This window comes from Oryctolagus cuniculus, chromosome 6, assembly GCF_964237555.1.
Source record: "Oryctolagus cuniculus chromosome 6, mOryCun1.1, whole genome shotgun sequence".
Classification (NCBI taxonomy): Eukaryota; Metazoa; Chordata; class Mammalia; order Lagomorpha; family Leporidae; genus Oryctolagus; species Oryctolagus cuniculus.
In genome coordinates, this window is record NC_091437.1 from 145227625 (window position 1) to 145249048 (window position 21424).

Sequence of the window (21424 nt, forward strand, 5' to 3'; positions counted from 1 at the left end):
ACTTCTCTATGTATTTGATATGAGTGAATTAAAAGACCAAGAGTGGTTGAACAATTCTATCAATTTAATCTATTTTACTTTAACAAAGGACTAAACTAAATAGCTGAAGAATACATATTCTTTCAAGTGCGAATGGAGCATTAACCAGAACATCCCTTATGATAGGTCATAAAACAAGTCTCAAAAAATATCAAAGAATCATCATCATTATATTTCCTGACTAGGTCACTACTCAATCAAATTTAAATCAATAACTACACAAATATCTAGAAAAACCAATATTCTGGGAAAATCAGCAGAACATCTCTGCATAACAAAATTTGATCAATTAATAAATTACAAGGAAAAACTAGAAAATATTTCATACTTGATAATAAAAACATGACATATTAAAATGTCCAAGGTGTACCTAAAGTATCTCTTAAAAGGAAATGTATAGTATTAAATGCTTTTATGAGAAAAGAGGTATGGCATCTATACTTGAAGGATCTATGCCTTCCATGTAATCACAATTTATATATCTGTCTTTATGTAACCCTTTCCAATACTGAATTAGGGCTAACTCTTTATAATGAACTCTTTATAATGAAATAACTGCAGAAATGATGATGAGTGACTCCTAAGCTAGACCATATGAGGCATACAGTTTCCACTTTGATTTCTTAGGCTATTTACTCTTAGGAAAATCAGTCACTAGGTCATGAAGCCACTCAAATGGCCCATGAGAAAGGTATTTGGAGAAATCCATTCTTTTTACCAAAAGGCAGCACTAACTTGTCAGTCAGATGAGTGACACATTGGAAGTGAGTCTTCCTTCACCAGTCAAGTCTTCTAACAAATGCAATCTTATTAATATCTTACTGCAACCCTACAAGAAACTTCAATTTAGAATGTTCACACATGAACTCTTTCTAAATTCTTTACTTATACAACCTATGAGCTTAAATATTTATTTTATTTCATTAAGTTTTAGTGGTAGTTTGTGATGCAACATTAATAACTGGAAGAAATGAATAGCCATTGATCTAAGTTTTTGGCTAACAAACCTAGGAAAAAGAACATCAGCCATTCTTGGATAACAGCAGTTTTAGTAGAGCTCTGACTGTCTTTCCTTGAACCTTTTTATTAAGCAGCCTATCTTTGTTGTTATTATATCTGGTATGTAACTTCCACTAAAATAGATTATTCTTAAATTAGGTTTCAAAAGAAACCTTATATCCAGTATAATTTTTTTAAATTAAGGCAAAATAAAGACATTTCCAAAGGGACAAAAATTAAGAGATTTTGTTTCTAGTAGACCTACTATACAAAAAATGCTAATGGAAGTTTTTCTGGCTGAAAGCAAATAAATCTAAACACTAATTTGAACTAACAAAGAAAAATAGAACATTGGTAAAGGTAGTTGTGTAACTACCAAACATGGTAGGATTTTTTTTATTTCTACTCATTTCTTCTCTTAACTGATTTATAAATATACATTTATATCATATATTTACATAATTTTGTTGTTGGCTCCAAAGTATGTGGAAATGTAATGTATTTGAAAGTAACCCAGTAAAAGCCCAGATTGATTCAAAGCTATACTGGAGCAAGGGAATAATGCTGGATGAAAGTATGAATCTATAAGAACAAAGGAGGGGCCCATGCTGTGGTGCAGTAGGCTAAGCCTCCACCTGCAGTGCCAGCATCCTGTATGAGCACTGGTTCATGTCCCAGCTGTTCCTCTTCTGATACAGCTCTTTGTCTATGGCCTAGGAAACAGTGAAAAAATGGTGCAAGTGCTTGGGCCTCTGCACCAGCATGGGAGACCTGGAAGAAGCTCCTGACTCCTGGCCTCAGATTGGTTGTCTCTGGTCATTGTGGCCATTTGGGGAGTGAACCAGAAGATGGAAGACCTATCTCTCTGTCTCACCTTCTATCTGTAGCTCTGCCTCCAAATAAATAAATAAAATATTTGAAAGAAAAAAGAACAAATGAAAAGAATCAGAAATAGTAAATAAGAAGGTTAATATAACTGTACAGACATAAAACTTCTCTCCTATTTCTTTAGTAGATATATAATCATTATAACAATGTATTTGTGGTTTATAACATATATAGAGATGTTATCAATAATAGCAAAAAAGAAGGAAGAAGGAATAGAACTGTATAGAATTACATTCTATAATTCATTAAAATTAAGTCAATATAAGCCTGATGCAGTTTCTGATCCATTAAGGATATATATGATAAGCCATAGAGCAACCACCAAGAAAATCATTAAAAACATATAGTGAAAAATCACTAACAGAATTAAAATGAAATAGTGAAAAATACTGAGTCAACAATATAGAAAGCAATAAAGGAAGAATCAAAGAACAAAAAAGACATGAGACACTATGTCAAAAATAACATTAAATGTGAATGAATAAACAATCCAATCAAAAGCCAGAGGCTTTCAGATCAGATTTAAAAACATAATATCCAACTACATACTGTCAACAGGAGATACAGTTTAGATTGAAATGTACAGTTGAAAGCAAAAAGAATGGAAAAAATATCATACAAACAGCAACCATAAGAAAACTGTCAGTATACTAATTTTAAAGAACAGCAAAAGACTTTAAAATAAATGTATTACTAGAGATAGAGAGGAATATTTCATAACAATAGAAGGATATGTTCATTAGAAAGATACAACAATTAATAAATATATTCAGACCTAGCCTTAGAGTGGTAAAATACAAAAAACGTTAGCTAAATGCTTATAGAATTGAAGAGAGAAATAAACAATTCAAAAATAATAATCAGAGGCTTCAATAGTTCCCATCCAATAAAAGATAGGACAACTAGGTACAAGATCAAAAAGGAAACAGAAGTCCTGAACATCATCACAAACTACGTAGAACAGACACTCTGCTTAATGAAAACACAGTATACGTCCCTTCTCAAGCACCATGGAACATTCTCTAGAAAAATAATGGGCTGGGCCATAAAATAAGCCTAAATAAAGTTAAAAAGATTGAAACCATTCAAAGTATTTTCAAACCACAGCAAACAAAAATCAGAGACTGTGAATAGTAATTTGGCTCCTAAATATTCCTAAATATTCAATGGCTCAAACAAGAAATCACAAGGGACACCAGAAAAGACTGATGACGAATGGAAATGAAGTCTCAACACAACAAAACTTATGGGATGCAACTAAGGCAATTCTTGAAGGGAAATTTGCAACTATATGTGTGTCTACATAAGTAAAAAATAAATCTTTTAAATTAGTATCCTAAATTTCCACCTTAGTAAGATCCTGTAAAAAGAAGTGCAAACAAAATCTAAACCACACTGAAGGAAAAAGAGATTAGAATGTACATCATGAATATATATATAAGGGAATAAACAAATGTTTACTAACACATCACATTAATGAAATGAATAAATTCTTAGAAAATCACAATTACTGACACTAAATCAACAATAAATATAAAATCTGAATAAACATGAAAAATAAAAAGTGGATTATGTTTACAAATGCTCACAAATAAAAGCCCAGTTCCAGATGGCATCACTGGGAAAATCTACCAAATTTTATATAAACAATAATAGCAATTCTAAAGAATCTTCAAAAACCTACTAGAACTAATAAATGAGCTCATTAAAGTTGCAGTATGCAACATAAATATGCAAATCAATTATAATTATAGGTGCTGGCAATGAATATGTGGAAACAAAACTAAAAATATAATACAATTTATAATTGCTCAGGAAAAAAATGAAATAGGAAGGTATAAATCTAACATAATACATACAAGATACATATGCTTAAAACTACAGAACACTGTGAGAGAAATCAAATATCTAGAGAGATGTGTTTATGAATTGAAAGCTTCAACATGGAAACATGTCTATTTTCCCCTAATTGATATAAAGCTATAATGAAATTGCTAGTAAAATCCCAGCAAGGCTTTTTGGTACATAAGCAATATATTTTGACATATGGACTAGATTACAATTCATACAGAAAGACAAAAGAATAGCCAAAATAATTTTGGAAAAATAAGAATATTACTTATTACAAAGTAATACTAATAAGGCTGTGTGGTGCTGGCAGAGGAGGTATATAGATCCATGGAGTAGAATAGAGAATCCAGAATAATTCCACAGAAATATTCAACTGTTTCTTACAAAGATGTGAAAGAAATTTAGTGGAAGAGAAATGGACTTTTCAATAAACAGTGCTGGATTAAGTGGACATTAAAATCAAAGGATCAAAAATCTAAAATCAAAAATGTCTAAACTCCATGCCTTCTAAAAAATTTAACTCAAAATATATCACACGCATGAAGTTAAATGGAAAACTATATAATTTTTTATAGAAACATAAATAGTCTTCAGATTACAGAGTTGGCACCAAAGCAAGACCATAAAAAGAAAACATTGATATCATTGATCTTGTGAAAATTTAAAATATTTGATCTGCAAAAGATCTTTACAAGAGGGTATAAAGGGAAGCTACAGAATGGAATAAAATATTTGTAACTTTTCTTACAAAGAAAGAATTCTCAAAACTGAATGTTAAAAAACATTCCAATTGGGGTTGTCATTGTGACGCAGCATGTTAAGCAGCTACTTATGACTCTGGAGCACCTGTTGAGTCCCAGTTTCTCTGCTTCCAATCCCGCCCCCAGTTAGTGCACCTTGGAAAGCAGCAGAAGATGATCCAAGTACTTGGGTGCTTGCAACCCACATGGGAGACCAAGATGGCTCCTTTGCTCCTGGCTTTGTCCTGGCACCACCTGAGCTGTTGCAGCCATTTGGGGAGTGAACCAATAGATGGAAGATCTTTCTCTCTCTAGCACCATACCTTTCAAATAAATTAAATAAATCTTCTTTTTAAAAAAATTTACACAGCAACTTATCTATAATAGCCAGACCAGAAAACAATTCTGATTGTTTATATATATATATATATATATATACTCATACATATATATAAATTATGGTACGTTTATTCAATGGAATACTACTAAAAGTAATGAACTACTGGGCTAATGGAAATGTTCTCCATGTTACAGTGTTGGTGCATACATGACATGCATTTTTCAAGAATAATAGAACTATATTCCACAAAAAATGACTTTTACTACTTAAAAAATTTAAAAACTCAGCCAAGATGATAGGGAGAAACCAAAATGGAATGTAGACCATAACAATTGAACCCAATTTTCTTTCAAATGAAGGATACAATTCAATCATAGGGGATAGAGAGAAATGAGTTGACTTAAATATCTTTATTAAAAAAGAAAACATGTTGACTATATATGTAAAGTTAAAAACTGCAGATAACCACTGAATTAAAGTTGAGAAATTTGTTTTTTACAAAGATGGAAATGAGTCACCATTCTGAAATTACTTTCAGGATATATACTAGACCAAATTGTAGATCATGAGAGCCAGGGAAAAACATTATAAAGAAGCAAAAGGAAGATGTTGGAATTAACCCTGTGGTGTGCTACTAGATTAGTGTCAGAGACACCAGTGTGACCACATATTTATACTAATGTGTGTTTGTGTATGTATGTGTTGTAGAATCTGTATACCTGTCTATAGGTGTGTATGTATGATTATACAAGTAGGTACAAAAGTAAATATAGATTAATGTGTATACATGTGTTAATAGACATATATGTATTTCCTAGCTCTTTTGTCCACAGAACCCAGAGAAAGTGACACCCCAGCAGCAACAAGTACATTTCTGGCCCAGATATTGGTTTTTGAACACCGCTCTCCCATATAAGGCACCAGGATTCCCTGAAGAAATTATTTACTCTAGAACTTGAATGGGAAAAATACAACTTGCCCGACTTGAGCCTAGAACATATTGAGGTGCCAGCAAATAGAAGTAATAAAAACTTAAAAATGGGGGCCACCTGAAAGAGAGTCTAATGATCAAACCAGGGACAACAAGAATAACAAAAAAAAAAAACCCACAATCATTTTGATTATAACCTAAAGAATAAGATGTAAATGGCCATGAGTCAATACTAAAATAAATAAATGATTAAATTAGTGGTGGAGAAGGGCTAACTTTTCCTTACAGCAGAAATATAATTGATAAATGAAGATGAAATGAGAAAATAGAACATAATAATTTTAATACTGGGATCCAATTTCATCGGTGAATTCAAAACTCAGTAGGTCAAATTTAAAGAGATCCATCCTAGAGTTTTCAAGATGGAGGAATAGAGACAGAGCTTACTGCTCTATCTAGGGGAAGATAGTTTGAAAAAACGTGGAGAGAGAGCAATCTCAGGAAATCGTTAAGAGAAAACGGCAGAGGAAACTCCACACAAATTAGAGGGACATGGTGGACCTACGTGGAGGGTATGGATGTGCACAAATCAAGACCCCAGCAGCCAAGAGCCTCAGTAGCTGCTTTGGAGTGAGGTAAGACCAAACTTCAGCAGCTCAAGCCACTGACAAAAAAAAAAAAAAAAACTGCAGGAAGAGCCTAGAGGGAATCTAGCTTGGAGCCCTCTGGGGGACAGTGTGCCTGCCAACCTAGAGGAGAAAAAAAGAGGGGCACGTTTCTCTCTTCCTGACCACCTGGCACTGACCTCCTGTAACTAGCCAAGAGCAGGTGTGCACCATATTGGAAATATGTAACAACTGTGCAGCTCATGTCCAGGTGCCCAACCAGCCAAGAGACACCTGAGTCTGGCTGGGAGAATTGACAGGGGACTGGGTGGGAACCTTGTGTGCTGGAACTGTGAAAAGACTGTGGCTGTGTGAGAGGGCACAGGGTGTGGCTAGGAATTTGGACTTTCACTGTGGACAGCTCCCTGGTGAGGGTCATTTGCTACAGATCTGTGTTCACACTGAGGACTGCATGGATCCTTTGTATGGTTCTTGTGGCAGCACAGATGAAAACTGTACCCACTGAGACTAGCACCTAGGCATTGGTCTCTTTTGAGGAGAGGAGGTGAGTGTGAATACGCCAACAGAGGAGAACAAACCTCTCCTCTGATAAATAAAAAAAAAAAAAAAAGAGGAGATTCACCACACCCAACTGGGATGTCTCACCTTCGACACTCCTCAGCCTAGAGCACTGAACAGAGTTCCCTAACCACACCCAGCACATGCCTCTGGGTGTTCACACAAAAAGCTGACACTCCACTAAGCCACAGAGGCATTGTCCAAAGATAAAAGTCATCACGAGAAAGAAAAAAAAAAAAAAAAAAAAAAACAAGTAAAATCACAAATGCCTAATAATAAATGCAAGAATAAGGAAGACAAAATGACACCCCAAAAGAATACAATACTTCAATTCTAGAATGTGAAGATGAAGAGATTAATGAAATACTAGAAACCAAACTCAAAAAATTGATCATATAATTATTTAGAAGTAATCAGAAGCAAATTCATGAACTAAAGAAATCCATACATGGCATTGCAAACTATGCAACTGATAAAGAGTTAATAACTAGAATATATAAAGAGATCAAGAAATTCAACAACAAACTTAAACAGCCATTTTTCAAAAGAGGAAATCCAATGGCCAACAGACCAAGAAAAAATGCTCAGGATCACTAGCTGTCAGGGAAATGCAAATCAAAACCACAATGAGGTTTCACTTCACCTCTGTTAGAATGGCTTTCATAGAGAAATATAAAAACAACAAATGCTGGCAAGGATGTGGGGAAAAGGTACCCCAACCCATTGTTGGTGGGAATGTAAACTGGTAAAGCCACTGTGGAAGACAGTATGGAGATACCTCAGAAATGTGAATACAGACCTACCATATGACCCAGCCATCCCACTCCTGGGAATTTACCAAAGAGAAATGAAATCAGTAAATAGAAGACTTATCTGTACCCCCACATTTATTGCAGCACAATTAACAATAGCTAAGACATGGAATCCACCTAAATATCTGTTTACTGAAGACTGGATAAAGAACTTATGGAATATGTACTCTATGGAATACTACACAGTGATAAAAGAAATGAAATCTGGTCATTTGCAACAAAATGGATGAATCTGGAAAACATCATACTTAGTGAAATAAGCCAGTCCCAAAAGAACAAATACTATATGTTCTCCCTGATCTGTGATAACTAATAGAGCACCTAAAAGGTAATCTACACAAGTGAAATTAACATTTTGAGATACAATAACTTTGAACAGCCCTTGTGTTGACTGTTGAGGAACAGCTTTTTTTTTTCCATACAATTTGTTGAACTCTTTACTTAGTATAGAGTTAACCATATGTATATAAAGTTAATTGGAAATAGATCTTAGTTAAAAATAAGAATGGGAATAGGAAAGGGAGAAGGAAGAAGGGTGGGAGTGTGGGAGGGAAGGTAGGTGCGGTGGGAAGAGTTGCTATATTCCTAAAGTTTTATTTATGAAATGTATGAAGTTTGTATTCCTTAAATAAAAGATTTCAGGGTGGGGGGGGCACACTGTGGCATACCAGGCGAGGCCACCACCTGCAGTACCGACAATCCATTGGGTTCGAATCTTGGCTGCTCCTCTTCTAATCCAGCTCTCTGCTGTGTCATGGGAGGGCAGTGGAAGATGGCCCAAGTTCTTGTGCATCTGAGTGGGAGACCTGAAAGAAATGCCTGGCTCCTGGCTTCAAATAGGCTCAGCTCTGGCCACTGTGGCCATCTGGGGAGTGAATCAGTGGATGGAAGACCTCTCTCTCTCTCTCTCTCTCTCTCTAGCTCTGCCTTTCAAATAAATAAATAAATCCTTTTAAAAAATGTTTCTGTGGGAGAAAAGCTACAAAGAGAGTAAAATATGTAGCTTTTGAAACCTTTTTTATTAAAGATGAGAGTTTAAAAATAAAGGTAATAAATGAAAGATCTCTGTGAGTGAGATCCCAGTGGAAAGAATGGGCCATTCCGGCGCCGAGGCTCAATAGGCTAATCCTCCACCTTGTGGCGCCGGCAATCCGGGTTCTAGTCCCAGTCGGGGCGCCAGATTCTTTCCCGGTTGCCCCTCTTCCAGGCCAGCTCTCTGCTGTGGCTCGGGAGTGCAGTGGAGAATGGCCCAAGTGCTTGGACCCTGCACCCCATGGGAGACCAGGAAAAGCACCTGGCTCCTGGCTTCTGATCAGCGCGATGTGCCGGTTGCAGCGCACCGGCCACGGCAGCCATTGGAGGGTGAACCAACGGCAAAAAGGAAGACCTTTCTCTTTCTCTCTCTCTCACTGTCCACTCTGCCTGTCAAAAAAAAAAAAAAAAAAAAAAAAAAGAAAAGAAAAGAAAAGAAAGAATGGGCCATTAAAGAAGGAGGTACCTTTCTCTGAAGGAAGGAGAGAACTTCCACTCTGACTATGGCCTTGTCTAAATAAGATAGGAATTGGTGAACTCAAGAGGCTTCCATAGCCTTGGCAGCTCATGACAAGAGCCTCTGGTGATTACTGACACCATAAATAAGAGTGTCAATTGTTAAATCAACAATGGGAGTCACTGTGCACCTACTCCCCACGTAGGGTCTCTGTCTTTAATGTGCTGTACTATGTGAATTAACAGTAAAACTACTAATCGAACAGTACTCTGTGTGTTTGTGTAGGCGCAGTCTGTTGAAATCTTTACTTAGTATATACTAAACTGATCTTCTGTATATAAAGATAATTAAAAATGAATTTTGATGAAGAATAAGATGGGAGAGGGAGTGGGAGATGGGATGGTTGCCGGTGGGAGGGAGGTTATGGGGGTGGAAAGCTGCTATAATCCAAAAGCTGTACTTTGGAAATTTACATTTATTAAATAAAAGTTGAAAAATGATAAATAGTATTAAAAATGGAAAAAATAAAGAGAACCATCCTATCTGCCTAGCTTCATCATCTCCTTGGAAATATTTATTACAATAGTAGCTTAAGATGTATCTCCAAATTCATTTTTTTCTAAAGATTTATTTCTGGACTGGTACTGTGGCATAGAAAGTTAAGCCTCCACCTACAATGCCAGCATCCCATATGGGTGCTGATTCCAGTCCCAGCTGCTCCACTTCTGATCCAGCTCCCTGTTAATGCACCTGGGAAAGCAGCAGAAGATGGCTCAGGTGCTTGGGCCCTTGCATCCATGTAGGAGACCTGGAAGAAGCTCCTGGTTCCTGGCTTTGGCCTGGCCCCTCCCTGGCTGTTGCAGCCATTTGGGTAATGAACCAGTGAATGGAAGATCTCTCTCTCTCTCTCTCTCTCTCTCATTCTCTTTTCTCTCTTCTCTCCTCTCTCTCTCTCTCTCCTTTTCTACATCTTTGCCTTTCAAATAAATTGGAAGGCCAAATTGGGGGTGGGGGAAGAAGAGAGAGTAGGAGGGAGGGGGAACAGGAAGGGGAGAGGGAAAGATCTTCTATTCCTGGGTTCATACCCCAAACAGCTTCAACATGCCAGGTCTGGGCCAGGTGGAAGCCAGGAGCCTGGGACTCCATTTGGATCTCCCGCATTTGAGCAGGGGTCCAAGCAGTTGGGCCATCTCTCATTGCCCTCTCAGGTGCATCAGCAGGAAGCCATAATGAAAGCAGAGCACCTGGGCACCCGCAGGTCAACCCACTGTACCACAAAGCTGTCCCCTGACCAAAAATCCTTTACTATATTCATCTCCAGAGGAACAGCTTAATTCCCCTCACAAGAAGTATGGGCCAGATTTAATTGCTTGCTCCTAAAATAGAATATGAAAAGAGAAATACAATAACTTCACAGTGAAGAAACCTCACAGATACCACCTCAACAAATGACCAGAGTTAAGGTAAGCAGTAATAAGATCTACTGACATGATGCAGCCTCAGTATCATACCACATCACCTCCACGGTATTCCCCCAGATCTATACCTTTAGCCTGTCATGACAAGACACCATTAAAGGTCAAAATGTATAATGAGAGCTCTTCAGAAGTGCCAAATCAGGAAGACAGAGATGTTGTCCTGGATTGGAGGAGACAGGAGAAACACAGCAAGTAAATTCAATATTGTATCTGGGTTTGGAACCTGGCACAGAAAAAAAAAATATCACTTATAGAAAAAGTGGGAAGGCTGGCGCCATGGCTCACTAGGCTAATACTCCACCTGCGGCGCTGGCACTCCGGGTTCTAGTCCCAGTTTGGGCACCTGTTCTGTCCTGGTTGCTCCTCTTCCAGTCCAGCTCTCTGCTGTGGCGGAGGGGGGGGGGGTTGGGGGGGTGGGCAGAGGATGGCCCAGGTGCTTGGGCCCTGCGCCCGCATTGGAGACCTGGGGTGGGGGCACCTGGCTCCTGGCTTCGGATTGGCACAGCACCGGCTGTAGTGGCCATTTGTGGGGGTGAACCAAAGGATGGAAGACCTTTCTCTCTCGCTCTCACTGTCTAACTCTGCCTGTCCAAAAAAAAAAAAAAAAAAAAAAAAAAAAAAAAAAAAAAAGTGGGAAATGTGAATACTGTCTATAGTAAATAAAATGTTATGAAATTAAATTCTCAGTTTTGATCATTGTATTATGGTTATGTAAGATGTTAACATCAGGGAAAGCTGGGCATAGGCTCTGTTTAAGAACTCTTTGTAGCTCTGTAAGAATAACTGAAAAATGCCAAAACATAGATGACTATCGAAAACATTATGCTAAGCAAAGGAAGCCAGATGCAAAGGAGTGTCTGCTATGGGATTCTATTTACATGAACTTCCAGACCATGTAAAAGCAACGGCGATAGAAATCTCATCCACAAGTGTCTCTGGATAGGGAAGGACTGACTTCAAAAGGATAGAGGGAGACTTTCCGAGGTCATGGAAATATCCCATATCATCACTAGGGTGATGTTTACATGGTTGTTTATATTTGTGAAATCTCATGGAACCGAACACTATAAAAGTTACATTTATTATATGTCACTTATACCTCAATGAAGTTGCTTTTTTAAGAAAAAGAGATTCTGCAGTGGAAATTGAAGACAAAAATATTTATAAAATACATGGGGCATAAATAAAAACACTAACTTGATCATGGAAAATATCCAAGAACAGGCTTAGGTCTGTTTAAAACTTTGAAAATAGTCATAACCCAAAAACTGACCCTAACCTTCTGAGCACTGAAACTGGGAAATGTTCTAAATTTCCAAGAAACAGGGCTGAGAGCAGGCTGTTCCCACATCTTCAGCTAGTTCTGGCCTTCGTGTATTTTTTAGATTAATTTACAACTATTAATATCCTAATAAATGATCAGAACTCATGGCACCATGGTAGGGCTCACTTTGAAGTTTAGGCCATTTCCTTCATCCGCTTGGAAGCACTTGAGGCAAGAGACGGCTGTGTTATCCAAAAAGCCTGTTAAGTTGACCTGAAATGAGACTGGGCAGCACCTTCAAAGAGTTAATCCAAGCAAACCTGGTGTCGCCATCATCCACACCTCTAGTCCCAAACAAAGATCTCCAGGGGACTGCCAAACACAGAAGCCACTGAGAGAGTAAGTCTAGTTGAGGGGGAAAACTGTGGGGGCTACTCCTCCCATTGCATCGATTGACTTTATGTATCTGGGGGAAAAAAATCACAAAATTCCTAGTAGACTTTTATTATGGGGTATATAAATCAGCTTTGAATGGTACTTGCTTGTTGGTAGTGCCTACAGAGTAGTCTTCTGGGTGTAGAAATGAGTGCCTTTGGCCCCATAGCCACTCCTTGGCACAACCACATCAGAAACATTGCCTAAAGATGCTGGGGAACACATCATAAGGAGCACAGAGGACAAGCAGGGACTGAGAGAAAAGCATAAATAAGATGATCAAAGAAGTAGGGGGACTATGGATGAAGCATATGACAGGACCACCTGGTCACCCACTTGACCATTTTTTTAAGATTTTTGTATTTTTTTACTTGAGAGGCAGATCTACAGACAGAGAGAGGGTGAGACAGAGATAAAGGTCTTCCATCTGCTGGTTCACTCCCCAAATGACCACAATGGCCAGTCAGGCCGAAGCAAAATCCAGGAGCCTCCCTCTGGATCTTCCACATGGGTGCAAAGGCCCAAGCACTCGGGCCATCTTCTACGCTTTCAGGCCATCAGCAGAGAACTGTATCAGAAGAGGAGTAGCCAAGACACAAACCAGCACCCATATGGGATGCCGGTGCCACAAGCAGAGGCTTAGATTACTACACCACAGCACCGGCCCTGATCAGTCATTCAGCCACCACCAATAGCTTAGCTACTTATCCCCATCAACACCCAGCACCCTTAAGTCTCTTCCATCTCTAAAAATCTCTCCTTTTATCAAATGAAGGGGCTCCAGAAAAATCCTGAAAAATGGAATTGAAAGATAAATTTATTTTGGTGCAAAAAATGTTAAAATCCATGCATATTAGGGTCTTCAAAATTTCATAAAAATGCATATTGTAAAAAATGCATGGATTTCAAACATTTTTGCATCTTTTCTTTTTTAAAACTTTTTGAAGTACATTCATACAGTTCTTTCCTTGTCATCTTTTATCTCTCATTCCCTTCCCAGTGAAAGTCCTTTTTTTAAAAAAAAAAAAAGAATTTATTTCATTTGACAGTAGAAAAAGAGATACAGACAGACAAAGCTCTTGTCTATGGGTTTGCTCCCCAAATACCCACAACTGCTGATGATGCTGGGCCACACCCAAAGCCTGGCCTCCACGTCTCCCACATGTGAGGCAGTGACTTAAGTGTTTTGGCTATTACATGCTGCCTCCCAGGGTGAGCATTAGCAGGAAGCTGGAATCAGGAATGGAACCAGGACTCAAACTCATGTACTTTGAGATAAGTTGTGGACATCCCAAGTAGACTTAACTTCTAAGCCAAACACCCACACCCCAAACTCCTTTTTCCAAGGACATTAGGTTCTGACTGTTTCCATTTTCTCACCTTCATTCACTTTCCTCAGTTTGAGCCAGCTTCTTCCCTCACCCTCCCTAAAGTTGTCATTGCCAAGATCCACTATGACCAGCCTGTTGCTAAATCCAACAGACAAATATTTATCAGTGTCTACATATTTGCCTTTTCAACAGCATGGGCTCTGGGTGCCACTTCCTCCTGTTTGAGACTCAGCCATTGACTTGACTTACAGAGTGCCACTCCCCATAAGTTTGCCTGTCATGTCTATGGCTGCTCCTTTTCAGAGGCCTCCACATTCACTTCCCCTTCTCACGTGAGGTGTTCACCAGGTTCAATCTCCTATCCTCTGAGTGATCACACAGGCTCATCCCCCTGCCTTTCACAAACACAGCCAATGAGCCCAAATCTAAAACTCCTACCTGCAGCTCGTTCTTGAAACCAGTTCAGTGACTGTTTCTGTTGCATCTCTGAGCTTTGAGTTGTTCATCTCAAATTCAAATTGGAGCTTCAGCCTAAAACCTCTACCTCACCATCAATGCAGTCTACCAAGCCAGAATCTGGTAAATTTCTGGACTCATCCTTCTCCTCAAACTTTCTTTCACCAAATCCCTCTGAGGGTAACTCTTCTCTCAGTCAGATCACTGAGTCTCTGAACAAATGGCAAATGTGTCTTTTTCTTTTGTCATCTTTCCACCAGCATGGTCTTTTTGAACCTCCAATCTGATTATTTGAATCCTGTGCTTCAGCATACTCAAAGACTTCCTATTGCCCACAGAATAAATTGCAAACTCCTTAGCAAAGTGTTCAAGGCACTTTATGATCCCATACCAATCTAAATCTCGAGCTTCCTCCCTCTAGATTCCCAACCTTTTGTGTAATGCTTCAGTCCTTCTCAGACATTTCCAGTTACCCCAGCGAAGCATGCTTTACACAAGTCCCTAGCCTTGGACATTCAGTCTCTTTACTCAAGGAGTCATAATGCTGGGGCAAGAGTTTGCCACAGCAGTTAAGAACATATGGCTCATTACACCTCCCACTTACTAGCCAGTGTTGTGCAGAGTTGGTCCACTCAACTACCACCTCCTCCAAAAAGTCTGCTATGTCCTCCCCACCTGAGACAGGTGCCTGGCCCCTGTGTTCACACTGCACCCAGTCCTCCTCGGACATAACAACCATCAGAAGGCTTTGTGTCATTCCTCTTTTCTGCCCCACTTTGCAGCTCACAAGATAATTTCCCAAAGTCTGTATCCAACCCATTGAATCTTTTATTTTTTACCCAAATAATACTTTAAAATAATACTCTTAGTTTCCCATAATAAAAATCAGGAGACTCTCTGTAATAAGATTTCTTAAACTCTGAATGTCTAATATTACATCAAACATCAGGCCACATGGTTCATCGTCCTGAAAAGTCACAATTTCCTGAGGTGGAGTTCTGCATGCCTCTTTGCAAAGAGAAATTGCTTCCCCAAATTCCACAGTCCTCACATGACCTTCTTTCCTCACTGGGCCTTACCTGCCTGGTCCCCAAGAAGGCATTTGATTTGTGTAAACTCCCAAAAGACTATGTGCTCCCTAAGAACAGGAATGGCATTTTGTTTATTTTACTATCTTTAGTGCAGCTTAATAACTGCTCTATTTTCTCTTCCTCACCATGGTAAGCCCAACAGAGCCCTCTGCATTCAATGGCTGCTAACTAAACAAAAGCTGTTAATCACTGCAACCACGACTTCATGAAAGTAACCAAGATGACTGGGCCTGGGGTTCCATGTACACGCTGGCAAGTGGGAAAGACAGTGGAGCTCAAATAGAGACATCTGAGAGGACTGCAGAGAAGCAAGGTGGCAAGCTATTGCATTCCTGCTACTGCGGCTCTGGGAATCCTACTCTGGTAACATTGGGTTTTTGGTGAATGAAGAGTTGGCCCAAATTTCTAAACACAATTTGAAGAAGGAAAATACATCTAACTTTCCCCATGCTGAGGATACAGCATTTTTTTTCTCCTTGGAGAAAAGACCAAGCTTAAAGATCAGTTTCCTCAAAGAGCTGAAGACTTTTATAACCAGTTCATATTGAATTTGTGACAGCAGACTGCCTTATTCCATCCCCAAGTTAGCAGTATTATGGAAGAGTGATACTCAAGACTGTGGTTTTCTGGGAGAAAAAAAATCTCCTAAGAATAACAATGGAACGAGGAACAAATGTTATTTCAAAGGTATTCCACCTCACCAATCATACATGCCAGGTGAGCACTTGGCTCTCTGGATGAGTCCTGGTGTTAACAAGCCAGCATCTCCCCTGTATGTCTAAAGGGAGGAGGCTCCCCAAACCTGAGCTACAACTGTGCTGAAGATTCAATTCCCAAATAAGTACAACTCCCATCCATCTTCCCTTAGTCAGCTGGCCCAGATAAAAACTATTTTTATACTTTTCATTCTTTCCCACACCCAACACACACACACACACTTCTTTTTTCCTAGCAAAGGAAATTCACAGTTTTAAATTCATTCCATATCTTCACAGAGTTCCTTTTCATTCTTTATTTTTCTTATGCTTCAGAAATAGACATTTTAGATAACTAAAGCAAAGCTATTTCCATTTCAATGCAATACTGTCATAATGGTATAAGCTTTTACATCAGTGAGAACCATGCTCATATCCTGATGCTAACATTTTCTGAGTGACCCAAGTCAATTTATTTAACTTTACATCATAAGTGAATTATTATACATGAGTTTGGGAGAATATTCTGTATTTGAATATATATGAAAATTGTGAAATAAGGAATATAATTACAATGCTATGTGAACACAAAATTTTTTTCATTATCAGTAAAACTAAAGTTTGTAGAATGGTTTTTAGTTAATAAAGTTTTTTTCACATATATAAGTACAAGTGTATCTCAAAAATGTTTTGGAAAGTTGAATGGAAAGATAAGTTTATTTTAGTGCAAAATAATTTGAAATTCATACAGTTGACTACCATGGAATAGCAGGCCAATCGCAGAAATTAGACAATGGAGCAAATGTCAAGCCTGCAAACACACAGGTAGTGATATCTTGGCATCTGAGCTAGAAAAGAAGGAAGTCACTGGCCAGATTCAGGGGACTTACCCATCTCTCTTCACATCATCATCACTTTCTCAAATACATTTTTATTTCTTAATTAAAATGAGATAAAACATTGGGGTCATAGAAATGCCTCAAAGAAAGAGAGTGATCTGGGAAGATGGCATATATTGGTCAACTAACTATAAGAGTCTTAGACAGTGGCAGAATAGCAGCAGATCGGTTTTCCATTCTTTGAATAAGATGGGGCAGGTGAGGGGGTGAGGGGGGAAAAAGCAGGGCATTTCTGTAAGGAAGTATTTGAGGCAGGCTAACTTTACGAAGCAGAGAGCTTTACTTAACTCACACTTTGGGAAGTTCAAATGTATGCCATGTTCAGAGCTTAGCTGTCTCCTAGCTTTGTCACTTAATGACAGGAAAAGAGTTAGTTGTCTCCTAGCTTTGTCACTTCATGACAGAAAAGAGTTTCATGGAACAATGAAATAAAATGTTAAAGTTTATTTTGGTGCAAACATGTTTAAAATCTATGCAGTTTTTTCATAATATACATTTTCCATGAGCTTTCTGAAGACAATTCATATTGAACTATTCCTTGATTTAATTTCTCACTTGGAACATTCCATTTTTAGGCAATAGGAAACTGAAAACTTCTGCAGTCTAACCAAATTGATTTCAACACTTGTGTTCAACTTACTAATATTGTGACATGGCACAGATTAATTAAGTACTGCACTCCTCAGTTTGCATATGTACACTGGGAGGATGATTATAATTATTTGATCCTCAATAGATCAATATAATGTCTTTTCATTAATAGAACTTTGGTATCCTGAATAAATCTCGACTGTGGCTCAGTCTCAATAAATATGGCAATGCAAGAAACAGTTCAGTTATAAAAATTATTACTAGAATAATTCAGTGCTTTATTTTATCTCTTAGAAGAGTTATTCAATAATGCAAAACTTTTAAATATCCCTTTTATTCATCTGTTCCATTCTATTATCCTACAGCTGTTCCAGAAATGTGTTCCTTCTCCCCCCCCCCCCCCACGTCAGGTCTTTCTTTCTCCTTCATATGTGCCTCTTTCAGCTCTTGAGTATCTCAGTTGGCCTTAGCTTTATTCATATTTTCACTTTGTTTCCACTCTCTGCTTTATCTATTACTCAAATCCTTTATGACAAAGGACAAGAAGAATGACTCTTTTCCATTTCCTGCCCATTGTCAGTCCTGTCTCTTCCTCTATTAATTTCCTGACTATACTTTAAAACATAACCAAACAAAACTTAGGAACCAGATTGCCTAGATTAGACTAATTCTCACTTGGGAAGGGGAGGAGGTGAAGTTGGTGAGTGCAAATGAAATTCTGTGTATATAGATTAGGGGAAAAAAGTTTGAGAAAACTTATATATGCCAAAAATGAGAGCTTCCTAAACTTTATCCATATTCAGGATAGCAAACTATGAAATTACTGTTTCAGTATGTAGTTTTCTATCTTGGCTCCACTTACTGTTCTCTGCTTGGGGACACCTATAGGCCTTCAGCTGCTGCTTATTTTTCTCGTATTTTAACCTGTTCTGGAGTACATTGATCTCCCAACTCATTCTTCTCCCTAGAACCCTAGAATGCCGAGTGCTTCAATTTTCCACTTTTCCTTCTTGTTAAATCCAAGGCCAAGATTCCCCCAAGATACCATTATTTTCTAAATTGTGGTGGGAACACATGATATGAGATATACTTTCTTAATGAATTTTTAAGTATACAGAGTAGTAGGTCTGTAGAACTTATTTTGCATATCTAAGATTTTATATCATGGATCAGCAGCTCCACATTGTCCAGCTCCTCAGCCCCTGATAACCACCATTCTAGTTTCTGTTCTGTGAGTTTTGACTATTTTACATACGTCATATAAGTGGGAAAATCTAGCTATCTACTGGTAAATTAATGAATAAAAGAATGTAGTATACATATACAATGAAAACTTACTCAGCTATAAAAAGAAGGAAGTCCTACCATCTATGTGACAACATGGGTAAACACTGAGGATTATTATCCTGTCAATATGCCTCCAAAACGTATGTTGAGAATGGCCAAAGTGATAGTGTTAACTCCTGAGGGCAGAAACATCATGGATGGGTAAGAATAAGTGGAAGAACCCTTGTAAAAAAGGCTTGAGGGAGTGGGTTCATTCTCTGCTCTTCCACCATGTGAGAACAGTGTTTGCCTACATTTTTACATTTCCATCTCTCCCACCATGTGAGGATGCCACGGCAAACACCATCTTGGAAGCAAAGAGCAACCCTCACCAGACACCAAATCTGTCAACACCTTGATCTTGGTCTTCCCAGCCTCCAGAATTGTAACGTCACAGATGTCTGCACTTTATCCATTACCCAAGCTAAGATATTTTGTTAGAGCAGCACAAAGACAAGGACTTTTCCTTACGTTAAATAGTCAGGGTCCATTCCTACAGCTTCTGGGAGACTTTGAGTGTGGAAACTTCCTGAGAAGGTCTGTTCTCATCTCCGTATACCGAGCGCACAGAAGACACTGTGATGGCTGAAGCCGGAGTAAAGATGGTGGCGCGGGCGGAGTGACAGGGGTCCCTCCTCAGCCCAAGCCGGCGGCCCTGGTGGCAGCGGCATCGCAGGCCGAACTCACCGCGCCCCTTTGCCAGCCCGCGACGTCACACAAAAGCCAGGCAGCGGCAGCCGCCCAGAAACGACTGGCCCGGCCTAGAAACCGCGAGAACTGCCTCACAACCCGCGGCCTGGCTGAGCGGCGGCGATAGGTGCCCGGCGGCCAGTTCTGGGTGCTGGGACGCCGGGAGAGCCTCGCTTGTCCACTTCCCGCTGCCCTCCTCCACAGCCTTGCCCCGTGGAAGAGCCTCAGAGGCCTCCGTCGTCCCCTCTGAGGTGTCCGGGCTTTGCCCCGGCCTCCATCTTCGTCTCTCAGGATGGCGAGCAGCCACGGCTCCAAGGCCAAATTCATTGCCAGGGGGAAATACAAACAGGGGAGATCGGGTCTGGCTCCTTCGGGGACATTTATCTAGCGAGTAACATCACCAACAGCGAGGACGTGGCAATGAAGCTAGAATCACAGAAGGCCAGGCCTCCCCAGTCTCCTGTACGAGAGCAAACTCTAAGATTCTTCAGGGTGAGTTTGGCACCCGGCACACAAGCTGGTATGGTCAGGAAAAAGACTATAATGTACTAGTCATGGATCTTCTGGGACCCAGCCCCGAAGACCTCTTCAGTTTCTGTTCAAAAAGGTTCACAGTGAAAACTGTACTTATTTTGGCTTATGTACTTATGATCAGTAAAATTGAGTATGTGCACACAAAGAATTTTATACACAGACAAATTTAGCCGGATAACTTCCTAATGGGAATTGGGAGTCACTGAAGTAAGTTATTCCTTATTGGTTTTGGTTTTGGCCAAAAAGTACAGAGACAACAGGACAAGGCAACACATACCATACAAAGAAGACAAAAACCTCCCTGGCATGCATCAGTGCACATCTCGGTGTTGAGCAGAGTCGCCAAGATGGCATGGAGTCCTTAGGCTGTGTTTTGATGTATTTTCATAGAACCAGCCTGCCATGGCAAGGACTAAAGGCTGCAACAAAGAAACAAAAATATGACAATATTAGTGAAAAGAAGATGTCCACTCCTGCTGAAGCTTTATGTAAGGGGTTTCCTGCAGAGTTTGCCATGTACTTAAAACTATTGCCGTGGGCTGCGCTTTGAGGAAGCCCTAGATTAGATGTATGTGAGGCCGCCATTCCACATCCTTTTCAGACCCTGAACCACCAATATGACTACACATTTGGACAATGTGAAAGCCCAAAGCAGCACAACAGGCAGCATCTTCTAGTGGGGAGGGTCAACAGCCCCAAGCCCCCACAGCTCTCTGCTATGGCCTGGGAAAGCAGTGGAGGATGGCCCAGGTGCTAGGCCCCTGCATCCACATGGGAGCCCCAGAGGAAGCTTCTGGATCCTGGCTCCTGGCTTCGGATCAGTCCAGCTCTAGCCGTTTAGGGAGTGAACCAGCGGATGGAAGACCTTTCTCTCCGTCTCTCCCTTCCTCCCTCTCTCTTTAACTCTACATCTTAAATAAATACAATCTTTAAAAAAAAAAAAAGACACTATCATTGCATATATTACCAAATGAATTTTATCCCACTAAAATTCTGACCCCCAGATCTCTACAAGACACTTAGCTGCATGTAGAGAGTCATTACATCCATTCCTAAATGAATCCTCATTAAATATCCACAGCAATTGTTCCAAATCTTCCATACACCTCTCACACCCAGTGCCATTTTCTAACAACCACCTCCTTTCTTTTTTTTTTTTTTTTTTTTTTTTTTTTTTTGGACAGGCAGAGTGGACAGTGAGAGAGAGAGACAGAGAGAGAAAGGTCTTCCTTTTCTGTTGGTTCACCCCCCAATGGCCACTGCAGTCGGCACACCACGCTGATCTGAAGTCAGGAGTCAGGTGCTTCTCCTGGTCTCCCATGGGGTGCAGGGCCCAAGGACTTGGGCCATCCTCCACTGCA

The 21424-nt window shown here is 39.5% G+C and overlaps 1 long non-coding RNA gene and 1 pseudogene across 5 annotated transcripts in view; one reads left to right on the forward strand and one right to left on the reverse strand.

Moving 5' to 3' along the window:
- LOC138849971 (uncharacterized) overlaps positions 1–19551 on the reverse strand; it is a 204674-nt gene extending 185123 nt beyond the window's left edge. For all 5 annotated transcript variants that reach the window (XR_011389310.1, XR_011389309.1, XR_011389307.1 and 2 more), the window contains exon 1: positions 19311–19551. This is a non-coding gene — a long non-coding RNA (uncharacterized lncRNA). The remainder of the gene's footprint in view (positions 1–19310) is intronic.
- A 254-nt stretch (positions 19552–19805) lies between these two features.
- LOC108176531 (casein kinase I pseudogene) lies at positions 19806–21098 on the forward strand (annotated as a pseudogene).
- Positions 21099–21424: the final 326 nt, after the last annotated feature.